General features: G+C 41.6%; 1 long non-coding RNA gene across 1 annotated transcript in view; it reads left to right on the plus strand.

The window, feature by feature from the left end:
- Window positions 1-2,365: 2,365 nt before the first annotated feature.
- The window catches only part of LOC128852532 (uncharacterized), a 42,475-nt gene continuing 28,975 nt past the window's right edge, over window positions 2,366-15,865 (plus strand). Inside the window, exon 1 of the long non-coding RNA XR_008450433.1 lies at window positions 2,366-2,454. This is a non-coding gene — a long non-coding RNA (uncharacterized LOC128852532). The remainder of the gene's footprint in view (window positions 2,455-15,865) is intronic.

The following is a 15,865-nucleotide window of genomic DNA, read 5'->3' on the forward strand; positions in this document are numbered from 1 at the left end:
GGCCAGAGAACGAGGATAAATAACCGTATCACAGCCCAGACTTCAAATACCAGCGAGAAGCAGCGTCCCTTCATGCAGGGGTTGGACGGGAGTGGGCTGAGTGACCTTTACTTCTCAAAGGTTCTAACAGGAATGGATTAAATGGTAGGAGGAAAGCACTAGGGAGAAAATAGCTGTTTTTTAGGAAAGCAAGCAGATTAGTCTGTAGGTGCTAGTTTAAGTCAAGAGTTATTTTTCCTCTCCTGGGAACGGTTACACGTTTTTCCCTCTTAGGCCTGAATGATTTCCATTTCTCTGGGATAACAGTTAAGCAACTTCACCTGCAAAGAGCCACCAGTGCAATCTTTGTAAGACAGATAGCACTAAAGAGAGCTGGTTACTGACAGGCTGGAGGTTACTGATGCTCTTTCCCGAGCGTCTGCATCCCAGGTGGCAGGCAGGCAGGGGTTGTTACTCTGGACACAGCCCCAGGACTTCACAAAAGCCCTCACTGTGTGCTTGACCAAATATTATATCTATGAATTATAGACCAGAATCAACAGAATAAATGGCACTTGTAAAATAATTAACAGTTAACAGGATGAACTAACAATTAAACATTAAATTACAAATTAAATGAATGAATTATGAAAAGGAAATGGTCTGGGCTGGCCATTGTTGTGGGTAAGTGTGTGTGACAGGGAAGCAGTGATGTCTGTGTGCCCTGGTTTTCCTTCACCCTCGCTATCTTTCAGATGGGCTGAAGAACAGTGGAGCAGATGGGCTCTTGGTCAGGACCAGTTCTAGTTCATGGATTTTTAAGGAAGAATACTTTTGCATCTCTGTTGTTTTTTCCTGCTCAGGATGCTTACATGCTTGCAGTGCCTCTCCCTGAGTGAGTCTGGATTCTGTCCTCATCCACGGGAGATGGGCAGTCCCATTACCATGCCTTACCCATTCAGAACTGAGGTACAGAGGGGTCTTCTGTCTTTGGGAAAGCAGAAAACCCAACATGGGTTTCTTGTCCTAATTAGTGTCCCTTTTGGCTTCTTAGTTTGTTTGCTCTTGTTTTTTTCCTAAACGTGCTACATATGTGAAATGCCCACGCAGTGTGTGATGGGGCCCTGTGCTGGCGCATGGCTGTTCCATCAGCAAAGACCTTATACTCTGGTTCTGAGCTCTGTGGCTTTGACGGTGACACAGGGGATCATCTGGTGAAATAAAAACAAATGGATGGTAGACATACACAGCATGCACCTCTTGTCTCTTAGTTTTGGAATCAAGTTTGTTGGTATTCTGCGGTGTTACAGTTCATGGCTCGTAAAGAAAGATGCCTGCGAGTTATATCTTGTGGATCAGAAAGGCACAGAAGCTCCTTCAGTTGGAGAGGGAACTGCAGTCAAACAGCCAAACGCATAGGTACCAGAAAACACCATACTGTGTGTCAGTGTTTGATTCTCAGGTTTACTTCAGTCAAATGGAGTTTAATGACAGCTAGAAAATGAAAAAAGATGCTCAGCCTGACTGATAGGTGATGAGTGACAAAGAGAATGACATTTCCTCAGGATGGATTTGTAAGCAGTTAATGGATTTGCCTTTGTTTTCTTCCACCTTTTCCTCTGTGTAGTGTTAGAGGAGAATGTGTGGAAAAAAAGTGAAATTCCTGGTGTCTGGGGAGAATGTCCCATCGAGGAACTGTCATCAGCATGGATTGCTGCGTGGAAATAAAAACCCCCAACCATTTGATTTTCTGATATTTAACATCCAGTGAGCTAAATAACGACTAACTGGTATTAAAGTGTGAGGACTAGAAAACCTTTTCCACTTCTTGTAATACTTATTGATTTTCTTAAAAGTAGGTGACAAATGAAGAGTCACCCTTTCCCCAGTGGATGAAACTGATTTCCACTTTCATTTACCGTGAGTCATTTCTTAGAGATTTAACTGGGGAGAGACTGGAATTGAAATTTCAGCTTTTTCTGGAATCTGGGTTTGATCCCCAAAATGTCTGTTTGAAAGCATCCTTTCAAGGTGCTGTTAGGGAGAAGGGCTTGGGAAAGATGGTACTTAGCATTTTGATTTATTTTATGGCTCCGCTGGTTTATTACTATGGGAAGTAACTAAGTGTTCCCTCCTGCTTCCTGCCCCACAAGCTATCATGAGTTCTGGTGTGACCTGTGAAGCGCCCGTTGCTGTGTTGCCTGTGCAGCAGCTCCTGCAGTTGGGTTATGCTGAGTGCAGGCGCTCGGACATTGTGGCCCCTGGAGTGAGGTTGATCCTCTTGTTTATCTCTCATACCAGGTGGAGCAGAAGACTTTAAATAGAGGTATTTGTGATAACTCTTCCTAAAAACCTGGAGCCCAGTGAGCTTTGAAGGTTTCAGAAACTCTATGAGTTTTATTAGATAGAGGTCTGAAACAAAACTGCTACCTTGACAGGAATATGGTACAGCAGGAATTTATTTTCTCTATAAACGTTAGTATTTTAATTTTTTCCTCGGATCTTAAGATACTCTCTTTTCTGAGCTACTTGAATAAGGTGTTGATAAATGAGGAGTTGGGCTTATCTGGTGATGGTACTATTATCTGCCTAGAAAATATGACTGGTTTAAAACGCCAGTGTCATTCACTAGTGCGCTGCTGTAATTCACTGAAGTAAATCCAGCGGCTCTTGCTGTCAGGAAATCGGGATGAAGGAAGGTGAGTGTTTGCGCTGAGGCTGAAGGTTTTTCAGGGGAAAAGCCCTCTTTCCTGCTCCCCTTGGGCGAGTCTGGCTTGGGAATGTTCCCATGAGACGCAGAGCAGAGTGCTTGCTGTGCCAACATGGGCTTTGGGTGAAAAGGAAAGTCAAATTTCTGGGAGTATTAAATTCTCTTCTCATTTCATGGAGCTCTGTGGTTGCCGATGGATAATATTGCATTCATTTTCTCCTCAGACCTCAACTGCTGAAAATGTGCCTCAAGCAAAACAAATTTATTGGATCGTGTATTTGTAGCAGAGTTCGTCCCACAGAAGGCAAAGCCAAGTGTCACATGAATTTCGTGTCATGATGTTGTAGCTACAATGGTCTGAGAACAATAGGCTGGCCGGTGGAGTTGGAAATGTTTGCTTTTTAAAAATACAAGTGTTTCTTCAGCTTTACAGTAGGCTGTCAGGGGTAGGATGATGGAAAACCTGGGCTGACAGTGTGATTGCGATGCTCCAGTGGTGAGGACTCTATGCGATTCCCACCGTCAGCTCCCAGCGCAGGTCACATTCCGGTGTTCACAGGAGGTGTCAGCCCCGAGCCTGTGAGGATCATCGCCCACCAGAATGGCACATGGAGCTCTTCCATCCTCAAGGGCCCAAACACAGCCTTTCCCCATAAATCGGGGACCTGAAGCTCTAAGCAGTCACCCTGTGCTGATTTGGGCTGATCACACAGTGCTGCTGACTTTTTTTTTTCTCCCTGTTGAGACTGTTTGGGTTTCACTACGCAGATAAACTAGAAACGTGAGTACCAGTAGTGAATCATAAGGTGAGAAATGAAACAGAATTTCTTCAGGCTCTTGCAGAGCCTTTCTTTCCAGTTGATTCTCCTTAAATTGCTCTGCCCTGCTGGGAGGCACTGTTTGAGGATGAGGAGGAGCTCGTCGAGTCTGCAGCACGGTCCAAAATGATGCACGCAAACAGTGATTATGATCAAAAATGTCGATTTTCTTCTCTGTTAGGACAGAAGAGTGTGAGGTGGCTCAGTTGCAATGAGGAATTGCTAGAAGTAGGTAACAGCAGACAGGCAGGAATTGAATTTTGTGGTGAATAATTGATCTCTCTTTTTTCCCTTTTCTGGGTACAGCACAGTTTTGTTGTATCTCTTCAGTGCGTTAAGTATTTAGAAACTATAATAATGTGGGTAATATAAGAACGTGAATGGGAAAAACAATTGATCTTTGTGTGTAAGCTCCATAAATGCTATTTTATGAGAAAGTCAGAGGACAAAAACCATCTCTGTTACAGCTGGAACTTTTGCTGAGAGTAATGATGGAAGTTAATTTTCCCCTTTTCACCTAGTGTTCTTGCAAGAATTTGGAGGGAAGAAATGTTTTGAATTAAACACTTCTTCTTAAATAATATAGTTTCAAGAACCGCTCCTGACAATCAGGCACAAAACAAGTATTTTGAAAAGTTATCTACCTACTCAGGTCACGCTTTCATGTGCTGTTGTGCTAAATGGAAAAATCAATCAAGGAAGGTTTTGAAACCAGCATGTTGAATAGATGTCAATAGGGCAATATCAAGGACCTAGAAAATACAAAAGGAGTCGCTGAGTCTTTCTAATTCCTCCTTGTTAAAAATTTCCCTTTTTTCTTTCTTCATAATTGTATTTAGTTTGTGTTTGCTTGAAGTTTGTTACAGAGAAGTGCCCAAGTTCAATTATTGCTGCTTGTGACAGCACTGGTAGACTCTCCAGGTGGTGGGAGGTCAAGGCTGTCACTGACATCAAAACCCCGCAGTCCCGAGAGAAAAATTCTCAATAGTATATAAAATGTAAGAATTACACCCACAAAAAAGTATGTGAACTGTTTTTAAACAGTATTAGGGAAGCCGAGCTCTTGGAGAGCGACTGTTACTTTTGCATTGGGGCTGCCTGGGCAGCAGAGCCACCTTTGTGCCTTCTGGTGGTTGCAGGGGGGAGAACCTGGAGGACTTGGTTCCAACTGAATCTGAAAGGCAGTGTCTTATTTTCTGCTCATATGGGTTTAGGATCATAGAGTCATAGGATAGGTTGGGTTGGAAGGGACCTTAAACATCACCCAGTTCCAACCCCGCTTTCATAGGCAGGGATCCATTTATAATAAAACCAAAATGCATTACAGATAAATGAGAGTAGCTACAAACCAGCTGCATTTATCCAGTCAGTATACATAAACCCATTTTCAGTAAAAATCTGCTTTATTCTGGCTGTCTCTGTGCAACATAACTGGGTTTTTATGGCTGTGCTGGGTCGTGTTCACAGCAGTGACTGCTTCAATGCCTTGCAAGGTATGGATGACATGGGGAGGAACCCTTGCAGAGAGTTTGAAACACGTTCTGGACATATTGTGTGTGCCAAGCTGATGGTTTATCGAGCCACTTGGGGCAACAGTGTAATTGGCGCTGTCTTTTATTCTCTTTCGTTTGATCCAGCCTCACCAGAGCAAGGGACTGCTTGCCATTTTCAAACAGATGCAGTCCCTGAAGTTGCACAGCCAAGGTTTTATTTACGTGGGGTGCGAGTCTGAGCTGCGGAAGGGAGCCCTGTCCGTTTGGGATCACCAGGAGAGCTGGCAGCCTACCCCCTCTGAAAGAGTGACCCCTGATCGCTCCTCGGCGCCGCGTCCGTTCAGATCCCCCGTGGGGCTCTGCACGGGTCACAAGCGCTGTTCACGAAGGACAGAGAAGATAAAAATGTAAACAGGTATTTTCTTCAATCACAGTGTCTGGCTTGTTATAACATTTCATTTAACTGATGTGGAGCTGCAATATGAAGAACGAAATTGCTGACCTACTGAAAATCGATTCTAGTTACCGTTTCTGCTCTTCTCCATGGTTCATACGCTTTCCTTTTGCTAAAACACGCAGGTTAAAAAAGGCAGAACAGAGGAATACATTTTATTAAATAACAAGTATATCATGCTTTTGTAAATGTAGTCTTCTCACTCTTACTTTTGTGACCCTAAGGGTTTGAAAGTTCCAAGTGAAAAGATTTAAGAGCCTAAAAGTGAATTCCAGACCACTGGAACTCTTTCAGAGGTTGTCAAATCCTCCATCTTTCCAGGCGAAGGAATTTCAGAGTAGTTAAATGTTTGTTTATGGCAGGCCTGTCACTGATACAAGGCTGAATCCGTTCTCTTAACTCTTGGCAGCTTTAGCTTTTCTTTGGGTTTTTGAGTTCTTGTGTTTTAGAGAAAAGCAGAGGCTGTCAGAGTGCTGGGAAGGGAATAAGTGGGATACGTCTCTGCTGTCTGCAGCAGGTGGGCTCGGTTTGAGATCTCGGCCAGAGATCTGTTATATAAAAATTTCTGAGGCTACTGGAATAACAGGCAACAAAGTCAAACATGGGCAATAACTTGTTTCAAACAGTGCCGTGCAATTTATTGCTTGGATGTACGCTCCAAAAAAAGTGTATTTCTGCATAACATAGAACATGGACTGGTCAAGAGCAGAACCTGCACAATTATTGAACATCTAAAATGCTGTAGTTGGAATTATCATTTACAAATGCATTTGGATGCTGCTAAACAGTAAAGCAATCATTTGTAATTCCTAGATGGAGTCTTGTCTTTTTTCTGCCTTACAATTTCTAATTAATGAAGATATGTTTTGCATAGGTAGAATCATAGGATGGTTTAGGTTGGAACACAAAATATAGGAGAGGGGGATTCAGAAAGTCAGGAGATCATTTCAGTCGGTTGGAACTGAAAAAAGCAGTCAGGTTTACAGACTTGAATGATGTGAAAAAATGTGATTCATGTGCTGTTAATGTAATTACACGGGAATATACTGTAGTGTAGTGTGCTTACATGGCAGTATACATGGAGTTTGCTGTCTTAGGTGCTTTCCAGACCTGTTTATTTCCTAACTGCATAATCTTCTTTGACTTTTTTCTTTATTTTCATGTTAGTTAATAACTTGCAAATTGTATTGTTCATCTGTTCTGATACCCTTGACTTTGCCAGGACAAAAGGAGTGCATAAATAGTTGATGGAATTTTTTGCAGGACAGTACACATATACAAAAGCCATGTAAAATATAAATTCTGTTGGTGCAGTAGAGTAGATTGATACCTTAACACTCCTAATAAATTCAAGCTGCAAATATAATGGCAGATTTTATGGTGATTTCATAGCAGACCAAATGTATTCTTAGGACTGATTTTTTTTGACAGAGACGATAGAGTTTGAATTCTATTCCCTATATTGCTGGTTTACTAATTTCTAATTGATTTTGTTGGTTGGATTAATGAATGTCCTGAGACTTTTTATTTTATTCTGTGTCATCTTATATTCCACTATTGCAACTGAGATTAATCAATATGCAGCAACACACATGGGTAATATAATAGGCATTTTATTAATTTTCATATGGGTTGTGGCACTCTAATTTTCCAGGGCAGAAATACCATTGAACACTCACGATGCAAGTTTTGTCTCTGAAATACAATGTATTCAGTGTCCTTGGCTGCCATTGAAATTGATATCTTGAACATTCAGAAAACTCTGGGATGGAGAGAATAAAACAGTGGTTTCATCACTAATAAAAGAGACGCCACGTTTGGGATGTTCACTGGTGCAGCAAACAAGGGCATTTCATTTTAGTTCACCCTAATAATTCAAATCCGAGCTGTCAATAGGTATCCAGCTCTTCTTGTAAGCTTCTCTGTGAACTGCTAAAGTATAAAGGAATCAAAGTTGATGAGGAAAGAGGGGTTTGGAAGCTCCTTTCATCTGGCATGTTATGTGGACAGTGAACTGTGTAAACTAATTATTTTGCCTTTCTGTCACCTCCAAACTTCCCATCCCTTGACAACTTGGAGTCATGACTGCGATTCCTATCCTGTGCTTTTGTCTTTGTGTGCTCTAAAAGGAATGTCTTGGCACAAAATGTAGAGCATCACATGTGTAGGGTCCAAAGGGACCTGAGGAGAGCATCTAGAGTATTTGTTCTTCTTCCAGACCAGGATCTTCTACATCAAAGAATCATATAATACTTTAGATTGGAGGAGGCTTTTAAGATCATCAAGTCCAAGCCTTAACCTAACACTGCATCTTCGCCACTGAACCATGTTCTGAAGCAAACAGTGTTGTCCGATGTATCTCAAATTTATACCCCAGCTCTGTATTGTTTGTTGTTTTCCCAGTTTAAGAGAGGAGCAACAACTCTTCGAGTTACATGGCTGTTTTATGCTGCAACTTTAAAAAAGTACTTCTCCTTACAGCCTGTCTTTTACACCGTCCAGGTTGCCTAATTTCTGTCTCCCATAGGCACTCATCCCTGTTGAAATGAGGACAACTGGCTGAGGTTGCTAGGCTGAGCTACAAAGGCATTGTTCTGAACTGCTTGTACTTGCTTCAACAGGTTTATGCGAGTGCAAGTGTGGAGTAGCTGTGAACAAAATCTGTGATTTGGTATTGCGGGTGGTGGCCTCAGTAACAGGAGTTGAAAGCATTCAAAAACCTCCATGATTTCCCAAATGAATTAAGTCCTCATTTAAAAGAAACAACCCAGTTTCAAAAAACAAAATAAAAATTTTATTTTTATAATAAATATATTATAAAAAAACCAAAACCAATAAAAAATTTAAAAATCCACAAAATAAACCACAAACCAAAACCAAAAATAGGATGAGAGTTAGTTTCTTGCTCCCTAAATTCAACTGAACAACAATTCATGAAGCTGTCGTTAGTCCCAGCCTCAAGAAAAACAGAGGCAAAGAAACAGAGCTCTTCAGGCTCCTCTTCCCTTGTCCCTCTCCCACATGCCAAGTCTTTCCTCACTTCTCGGATTTCTTATGCCTCTCCTCCTTCCCCAAGTGAAAAACATGTGACCTGAGCTAAAATATAGAGCAGGGTTTAGAAGATCATCTGGGAGTGAAAATGTCTGTGAAGCTTTGCTCACCTCAGAGTTGTGTCCATGAGCTAACAGTGAATACTGTGTGGCAAAATGGGCAGACAAAGGGCAAAATATTTCTAGCAGAAAGACAGGAAAAAAAAATATTTTCCTTTTTATAAGCCAAAGAGTAAAAATAATTGTGAAGCAAGATGGAAGCATTAAGAGCTATAAATGGCAGAGCAGTGTTAGTGTATTCCAGCTGCAGAGGCCATGTTTGTTTTTCTCTAAGACAGCTCTTTGAAACAGGATCCTACGACTGCCTCGTGTCCGTGTGGGAAGGGCTGAAACGGGAGAGAGGATCTCGGTGCTGCAAAACCTCTTCCTCCACCCCTCAAATCAACAACCTTGTGTATGTGTTCTTGAGTAGGAATGCACAACCAGATGTGTCCACTGAAGTCTTGCCATTTGGCCAATTTCCTTCCAGGTCCCCAACTGATAATACCATCAGTTGAAATCATTTTCTAGAGAACACTTGCTTACAAATAAGATTTCCAGCTCCCTGTATTCATCGGGGCAGCTTGCTGAATCAATGCACCTTAGATTAAAACCAGCATACTCCTCTTTCAGTTACCTTCGATAACCTTTTCTTGTTTGTTTTGCTCAAATGGAAGCTGACGTTGATGTGTTTTGCCTAGTAGTAAAGCACAGATGTTACAATTAATACCACCAAGAAAGAAACCTTTCTAAAGTGCAGGACAAAATCGTTGTCCAAGCTGATGTGTTGTAACTGGCTGGATACAATATGTGGTGCTCCTTCTAGTGCTCAAACTCCTCCTGACTCTCTAATGTTGGCATCAGAGTTTCACGGAAGATGAATTCATCATTGTTGAACAACTCAGTCACTGTCTAGAGTAGGACTATACGATGTTTTTTACTTTTTGTGATTCTCGCTGTATTTCAAAGAACAGGGTGAAATCAAGACGCAGTTCTCCTTTGCAAGCTTAATGAGGGTGATAGCTGAGCCGATCCACCCTCTCATCTGGGATTTCTCACACTGGGCTGTGTACTAATGGCCTCTGGTGGGTTTTCTTTCATTTACACCTCTGGCATCCAATTCTGGCAATGAATTCCTTGTTTTAATAAACACCTTAGTTGTTAGACAGCAATTAATTTTTTCCCTAAGTTGTTTATTCATGTAGTGAGAGAGGCAGTTTTGTATTTCTTAAACAAAGCCTGCATTTTCATACTCCATATATTTCAATATACGCTTAATATTCAAATATGCTGATCATAAAAATAAAGTAAGAGTGTCAAGAAATGGCATTTTCCAGTAATAAAATGTGTTATGCGCTGTCTGTACAGCCGTGTAACAAATTACAAAAGCTCTCCCCAGACACTGAAATCTGATTCAAAAGTTGCCTCACCTGTTCCACTTCATTTGTCAGAGGCAATATTGAGTGCTGTTTTTATAAGTAGTCTCTCCAGGAATTTTAGTTTATTTTATGACAGTGTTTGCAATCACTGAAAACCCTGCAGAATACCATAGTGCAGAAATACCCGTATTTAATTTAAGGAGATCAGATTATAGTTGTTTAATCTATTAAAGTAGCAACCATATGCAGCAGTCCAGGCTTGGAGAGGAGAGGCTGGAAAGCTGCCCGGTGGAAGAGGACCTGGGCTGGTTGGTCAAGAGTGGCTGAACGTGAGCCAGCAATGGCCAAGAAAGCCAACAGGATGTGGGCTTGGATCAGCCATGGGTTGGCCAGCGGGAGCAGGGAAGGAATCGTCACCCTGGACTTGGTTGGTGCTGGTGAGGCCGCACCTTTGAGTCCTGGTTCAGTTTTGAGCCCCTCACTACAAGAAGGACATTGAGGGACTGGAGCGTGTCTGGAGAAGGGAATGGAGCTGGGAAGGGGCTGGAGTACAGGGTGAGTGGCTGAAGGGACCTGGGGCTGTTCAGCCTGGAAAAGAGGAGGCTGAGGGGAGACCTCATAGCTCCCTGCAGCTCCTGGAAAGGAGCGAGGTGGGTGCTGGGCTCTTCTCCTAAGTAGTGAGTGATAAGACAAAGGGAAATGGCCTCAGGTTGTGCCAGGGGAGTTTTAGATTGGATATTGGGGAGTATGGCTTCGCCAAAAGGGTTATCAAGCCCTGGAAAAAGCGAACCAGGGAAGAGGTTGAGTCACTGTCCCTGGGTACATTTAAAATGTGTGGATGTGGGGCTTGGGGACAGGGTTTAGGGGTACGCTTGGCAGTGTGTGGTTGAGGGTTCGACTTGGTGATCTTAAATGTCTTTTCCAGCCTAAAGGATTCTGTGATTCTGTATCAACTAATGTGACAGCCGTACTACTCAACATCATTCTAGGCGATGACATATGGTGAAATGTAAGGACAAATGCACAGCTAGACTTAAACAGCACTGCATTAACCTCAGTATTTCTTTGTCAGAGTCTTTTCTTAAGTGAGCAAATAAAAGGTCTTCTCTTAAAGCGAGTAAAATAGTTGACAAATTGTAAAATATGATTGCTCACAATGAATAAAGGTGTCCCTGACCCAGTAAAGGTGGTGGTAGTTCAACAATATGTTGAAGAATTGTCCATGATCGAGTTTTGATGGGGGGAAAGAGAGAGGGAGGCAAAGAGCAAGAGGTTAAGTACATTGCATTTGTACCGTTTCCGAGTACATCTTCTGTTTTATAAGTAAACTGCTGAATTTACGGTACCCTTGAGGAAAGATGAGCCTTCAGCTGAGACAGCATCTGTTATTGTGCCTTTTACAGCAAGACCGAGAGGGTAAAATATCACCGTATTAAAGAATATGGTCCTTAATCTGTTTAAAATGGGGTTAAAAGGTATCAAAGTTTCTGTTTTCTGTTTGAAAAATAATAGAAATCAAATTGTGACGTTTATAAATGTTTACAACTGAAGAATATGTGTAGCTATGTAAATTGCTGCTGCACTAAGAGAAATTAATACACTAAGCAATGGCTTTTCAGAAAATGCTGTGTTCTAATTCAAACAAGTTTGATGCTTGAAACATCTTGGCACGCGCTGCTGGCTGTTAAGGGAACATCCAATAATGTATATTCTTCTTGGCAGAAGGTGCTTCATGCCTTCAGCTGAGAGCATTGACTCCTTTGTGCTGAGAATAAGAGAAGAGGTTCCTGTTAAACAGTTTATAACCTCACTGGTGTTTCTTCTTGGGAGCTGCCAGGCATAATTCACCTTGATGTCTGCACCGAGGAGAAGACCTAACCGTGTGCTGGAGGTTTCCCAAGCAGGAGGAGCACTCTGTTGGTCGGGGTGCAGAGCTGACCTCCTGAGGTGCAGTGGGCCATTCGGATGCAGCTCCCACTTTTCGTGCTCAGTCCTACTCTCTCCTGACTCAGCACCCTCTGTGCAGGGATGCAAGTGCAAGATGTTCCCCACGCCTTTGAGACAGTGGGATTATGCACAACTTTGCATTTATGCAAGTTTATTGATGTGAGAGGAATTGGCAGAAGGACAGGGATAACCACACCGTGGTCCTTCCCATGGTTTTTTTCCTCAAGGAGAAACAATAGTCACTGTTGTCCTGGGCATTTCTCTAGCCCTGAATAAACTGTCCTTCTCTCTGCTTTGTGCTTGCAGACTGGTGCAAAGCAACTTAAGAGGGAGTGCGGCCCAGTCCTGAAACCGTGCCATGTTCGCAATCTGTACTGCTTGAGATAACGCGAAAGTCTTCATAAATATCTCAGTAAAACATATTTAGTGCCATGTAGCTTCTTAACCAACCAAACAAGATGATTTGAGCGTGTGCTCTGTTCTTTTTCATCCTCCTCATCAAATAGAGATCATATGATTTGGGAAGCTGGGGTTGCCTTCACAGGGTTCCAGACCGGTAGCGAGGTAATTTGGTATTAGCTTCTAAATCCCCACAGAAGTCCAAGTCAAGCTGAAGCACCACGCATGAGTTGGTAGATCCTCCATATGTCATTTGTGCTTGCTCCTCGAGGCGCTCTGCTATAAATAACAGACACCGGAATGCAAAGCAGTGCTCGTGAGGGACAATAAAAGTAATGATTCAGAGAGTCATTCATAAATATTATGGCTGGGGGTGACCCGTTGTGCTTACGGAGTTTGATCTTCTGTGGGATCCAGACTTGCCTTGTGTAATCAGTGCTGAAATAGGTGCAGGTTTTTATTTGTCCAAACACTATAGATCTGGGGATTTATGTTAAGAAAGAACTTTGTCTGTGGCAAATAGTGGTGTCAGTTAGTAGCAGAGAGATGAAGTAAAATGATTTAGCTGAAAAACTAGTATCCAATATAGGAGACTTTCCAGGCATATCTGAACTCCATTGGAGTGTAAACTCCACCAGTATAAATATGGGGATTTTTTAGTACTTGAAAGGCACATTGACATAAAAATTATAAGAATCTCTCTTATTTGGAAGAAATATGCATTAGCCTAAACTAGCCTTACATTTACTGGGTAAATAATATAGAGAAGAAAATGTTATTTTTTAAATAAGGCAGTCAGTGTTTTTGCATTCCGAAGGAGCAATTGCAGCTGTGATAGATCCGGGGTTCATTTTACAGGTTCTGTTCAGTCAGCATTATAACTCGGATTAATAGGTTCTCTTATAGAGTGTATTGCATTCAGGAAAAAAATATTACAAACATGCTTATTAACTTCTTTTTTTTTTCTGCATTAGAGGCCTGCCTGATAAGTGTTGGGATCCCAAATTCATCTCCTGGTCGTTAGGTTCTTTGTTGGATCAAACATATTACAAAAACCTTACAGGTCTTTATAAATCGAGACTAGTTAATATTAAGTTGCAAGATTGGCTGATGAATAGTAAATATTCACACTGGCCTGGTAGAGGAATATAATAATTTACACGTGTATGTATCTCAAAGTTAAAGACAATTCTGTGAGGTCGTTAATTATTAAATTCTCAATGTTTTCCAAATTCCAAGGAACAGTTCCTTCTGCTGTGTGAGAACATGAGTTATCGTCTATACCTGAGGATCTTTGCTAGGACACCGTTTGGCTTTAGTTTCCAAGCAATCCCAGCAGCGCTGGTGGTCGCTGTCTGCAAGATGTTCGATAGCGCCCCTCAAAAGGTTTTAAGGGGCCTTCACAGACCCCATAAAAACCTTTAACATGAATTCAGCTGAAGCTGCTGCACAAATGGAGCTGCAAAACACTGTGATTCACAGGCACGAATATTCTCTTTCCAGATTCTCCCGTAATTGTCTTTAGTATACAGAAAAAAAGAGTGCTATAGTAATGAAGTTTTCCAAAATTAGAATAAAATATCCTCTGCAATGCAGACTTTTGCCTTTACATTTGTGAAACTTTCATCCAGTACGTCTTTATCCTGCCTTTAATACTTGAGGAGAATATCTGCATGTAAATAGATGCACTAATAATAGCTGATTAAAATGCATTAATTTTACATTACTAAGTAATCGTCATTAATTTAATTCCAGCACACCATAAAATGGCTAATTCCTCTTCAGCCAGTTCATATTTAAATTGATGAAGAAGATGAAAGCAGTTTAGAAAATCTCATTAAGTGTGCAGGGATACGTTCTGATTTTTGTGTGTTTGTTTCTTTAATTAATTAAAATGTAATAAATACTGTGGTAAGGCAATGCCAAACTGACACAGGCAGACACGACTCATGAGCTGCAGACTGAGGCATCCCCATACGATGATCCTCTCTGCTGTGTGCGGCAGGCGCCTTCCCTTGGTGCCCGGCGCGAGCTCCGAGCACAGCCAGGGATGCTCCCACGCCTCTAGTTTGTGCCTGCGCTGCTTCAGGGCCTGTGCAATTTTGATAGAATTCCGATGTACCGCATTATCACGTTCACTTCCTCTGTAATCAGATTATCTTATTTTTTAACCAGTTCATGCTCATTTTCCTTCACGCCAGTGTCTGAATGTCCTTCTGAGGCTTTGCAGTAACGCTTCCTAGCTGGACAGCTGATCAAAAACCTCTCTGCCTTTCTAACAATCATCATTTATCTACTGGCTCCTACCTTCCCTTCTGTTGGAACACCCAGCGCTGGCTCGTGAAACAGGGAGTTCATCCGCTTAATGAGTCCTTCTGAATGGCTTCTATGGGTCTCGGTCATTAATAATTCAGAAGACCAATCAAATGTTGGTTTGCGATCCCTTTTCCTCCTCTCTGTGTTGGACACCGTGGCTGCTGAGGATTGAAAATACCATTTGAGGACGTGGTTGGAAACCTGCCGCTGTTTTTACAGGTGTTTCCCTGCTCGCCTTTTAGGAGCGTTGTTTATCCAGAGAGTTATAAACTCCGAGAGAGGGGGCGTGACTTCAGTGTTCAAAATGCATGTAAGGGTCTTAACAAGCATCCATTCTTTGTTCCCGTGTTTCAGCCATGCTCAAGTAGGGGCAAGCGTTCTCCCTTTTCCTTTGGAGCACAGAGATTTGTGGGATCGCACAAATTACGTTCTATAGCCATCACAGAGTATACTGTAATTTAAGCCCACGTGGAATAGTGAACATCTTGCTTTCGGGAGGATTCACACAGACTGCAAACTCTGGTAACTTGGTGTCTGTCAAATGAACAGAGTTTCTCCAAATCCCTGCAAACCAGAGTGTTTTAGTATTAGTAAAAGAGATGGGAATGGGCAAGGAGAGGTAAAAGGTAAAAGATAAGGCTTTAAAAGAATTCGATTATAAAAATTAAAGAAACTTTGGCAGCTATGTCTCTATTGTTATATTTCTAAATATGGCCAGAATCTAAATTTATATAGTTAGTTATTTCATTATTTTACTAATTTGCTCAGTATTCAGCTTTTAAGAACACAGTCTTCCTACACCATGTAGGTGTTCCACTTTTTTGAAAAAGGAAATCGTGCTACTAAGCCAAAAAAAATGAAGTGTTTTTATCCATCATTGTATCAAAATAGAACGCTTTGTCATTTTATTCAACCATTTCTATTCAAGCATTTCTATAACCACACATGAAATGGTGACAGAGTGAGAACAAATTGTACCCAGCCAGAGATTTATATCAATTTCCCTCTTCTGGTCTTGTATTCATCATCTCCTCCGTGCATTAGGATTATATATTACTGCAAAAAGTTAAAGGCTTTTATAATGCTTCAAGTAAAAGGCTCTGAATTAGAGCAACTTACAGTGAGGCTCTAATGCGGTGTAGGGAATGTATCTGAAATAAAAAAGCAGTATCTTGTAATGAAGGAAAGTGGTTTGCTGTTATCAAATTTGAAAGTATGTAAGTATATGAAATTTGGATAATGTCACCCAAAATCTAATTAAGAATTCCGATTCGGTCCCTG

Source organism: Cuculus canorus, chromosome 6 (genome assembly GCF_017976375.1).
Source record: "Cuculus canorus isolate bCucCan1 chromosome 6, bCucCan1.pri, whole genome shotgun sequence".
Taxonomy (NCBI): Eukaryota; Metazoa; Chordata; class Aves; order Cuculiformes; family Cuculidae; genus Cuculus; species Cuculus canorus.